The following is a 2,630-nucleotide window of genomic DNA, read 5'->3' on the forward strand; positions in this document are numbered from 1 at the left end:
CGGTAAATTCATTAGTCGAATAGACTAAAATATCTGTAGAAATTGCAAACTATACAAATATAAAAATACACACTGAATAATATTAAAGAACTATGTATCGATATTGCACTAAAAGTCTTATCTGTTTAAATAAAAATATAATATTGTGAAGTAAATAAATTGTTACTTATGAAAGAATATAAAAAGATGAGAAATAACAAAGATATATTTGGAAATAATCAAATAACTTTATAAATATTACAAAATATATGAAACAGAAATATAAATTATACATTTAATTTTCTGTCTGGTATTTATTAAAATAACCATGTTTTACAAAGCGTGGATATTTTACGTTTGTTATGAAATGTAAAAAACGCATTAATTGGTAATTTAATTTCAATTTCAATGGTTCTTGTCCAAGCTAAGTTTACCATCGGTGTACCGAGAGCTGCTTACAGCGCTCCAAGTGGCTCTTGGCAAACTATATCGATGTGTGCTTTCTACGGGGAGCGGTGGGTAGAGGGGAAGTGACTTTTTTCGCCGGACGCGCCGTCTATATTTATGGCGGGTAACTAAGCTCGCACCGCATCTACGTTTATAATATCTTTGCTTCAACTACCAACATTACCTTCCACCGAAAAAAACCATGCGCAAACGGTATATACTTTTAAGATCTCAGCTTTAGGCCTCTAGGCTTGAGAATCGCTTTAGAAGAGACAGGTGCAGTCAGGTAAAATAGTCAGAGCAACAGGTATTCGTAAACAGTGCATCACGCGCGGCGCGGACTCTCAGACTTCACCTGCCGTTATCTGAGAGAAGTTCAAGTCGAGTCTACAACTAATGCATTCCATTCCTCGTTCCAATTTAGTCGATGCCATACAACTGCCCTCATCGTATGCGCTTGGCGAATAGGTACGAAACCACAGTCAGGTTAATTAGAATTCAAGTTCCAATAAGTGCCGACAACATAGTGGTCTGCTTGTCAGGTCATCCACTTTTTTCCCACCTCTTTTTCCACCTAGAGCGTCCGATCCGAGCCGAAACCCACCGAATAGACTTGTTAACGTGCCGGTCTGTCGATTTTCCCCCAGTTCTTGGTTCCTCACGGCTGTAGGTAATCGAAGCAAGTTCCTGTTTGCCAGAAACTGAGTCACCGGAGTATCTGCAATTTTAATTAGATATCGCCTCAAAGTCATGAAGAATAGCAGGCTTCGCGAAGTGATCCCTCAACTGCAGTGAAGTGTCTTAATGAAGCGAAAATACGTATAGCGGCTTGTCTTCCTCGACCGTTGTGTACCCTCTCGTCCCTGGCAGGTATAGACTGCATACTTTAGTTAAAATTGTTACATTGCAAAAAAGCTTTAAAAGTATCAATAATTTTAGTTAAGTTAAAAGATCAGATTAATACCACACGATGGCGAGTTTAGTACTTGCAGCACTGCGTGCGCGCTTGTGTTTGTGTGAGTTTGGCTTCAGATTGTATGTAGAGGAAGTACCGAGCAAGTACGCAGCGTATTTATGGCGTTATGAGATGAGGTTATAGCCAGTTTGTACTCGTTACCAAGTTCGGTCGATTTGGAACAAATGCCTGGATGAGAACCGGTAAACAGGCAGAATCCAAAAGAGAAAAATCTTATGTTTGCCTCGTACCTTCTTCATAATCACGATTTTGGAGCCGTTTCCAGTTTAAATATATATTATTTTTTACTTTAATTTCAGTCATTTTAGACCTCATCACCCTATATAGATTACTTATAAATTGGAATGTCATCATTTAATACAATTCGTTTAATGAAATTAAGCTAATTTAGTTAAAATATTTGCAACATCTTGGCGTATTGCTAAAAATCACAGTAAATTGGTAAGTGTCGCCGCAGGGCAAAATAACGTAATTTGATTAAAAATTGGAATTTTTTTCTTGATATATGTATTTATCGTTACATTTCAAGGAGTTCTACGGTAGCCGATTTTTGAATTTTTTGCTCATTTCATTCCTGTGTGAAAAAAGTTAAGTAAAATAAACTTTTTTTCTTTTTTTCTTGTATGTAAAGAACCGATATAAACTTGGAATCAATCGAAAAGGGTGTACGGGTAGCTGGTGCATGAATTGGATTCATTAAATAGAGAAGCTCATTGTTATACATTGTTTCAGGTACTGCCTTCGCTGCGAAAGCAGTATCCACTCTCAGAAATAATCAATTGAGATCGATAAGAAACGAAAGAGCTGATATTTTAAACGTTACGAATCGTGCTAACGCGGTAATGGCAGCACGTTCGTCTGGCGGGAATTATTTATTGACAGTTATTTACTTTTTTAGAATATCAATTTTGGACAGTATTTATTACAAAAGAAAGTAAATCAAAATTTTGTAAATAATTATTATCAGGTGAAAGTGTTGCTGCGATAAAAAATGTGCTAATAATATTTTACGTTCATAATATAGAGTCAGATATAAGATAAAAATAAAAAAGTTGATGTTATATTAGTGAAAGAAGCAAAATAGTTTTTTTTTTGAAGATGCGTTCTTCGATTATTTTTTGTAGTGAAAATTCTATATATGGTTATAAGTTTTAAAATCGATTGAAATTGGAAAAAGTAAGCTAATTTAAAAAAAAATTTTAAATGCATTTTTCTCGAAAATGGGTCA

The 2,630-nt window shown here is 35.2% G+C and overlaps 1 protein-coding gene across 1 annotated transcript in view; it reads left to right on the top strand.

The window, feature by feature from the left end:
* Positions 1–701: 701 nt before the first annotated feature.
* The window catches only part of LOC117180442 (myosin-VIIa), a 414,863-nt gene continuing 412,934 nt past the window's right edge, over positions 702–2,630 (top strand). The window contains exon 1 of the mRNA XM_033372940.1: positions 702–1,296. The gene's annotated coding sequence lies outside the window, so the exon portion shown is untranslated. The remainder of the gene's footprint in view (positions 1,297–2,630) is intronic.

Source organism: Belonocnema kinseyi, chromosome 9 (genome assembly GCF_010883055.1).
Source record: "Belonocnema kinseyi isolate 2016_QV_RU_SX_M_011 chromosome 9, B_treatae_v1, whole genome shotgun sequence".
Taxonomy (NCBI): domain Eukaryota; kingdom Metazoa; phylum Arthropoda; class Insecta; order Hymenoptera; family Cynipidae; genus Belonocnema; species Belonocnema kinseyi.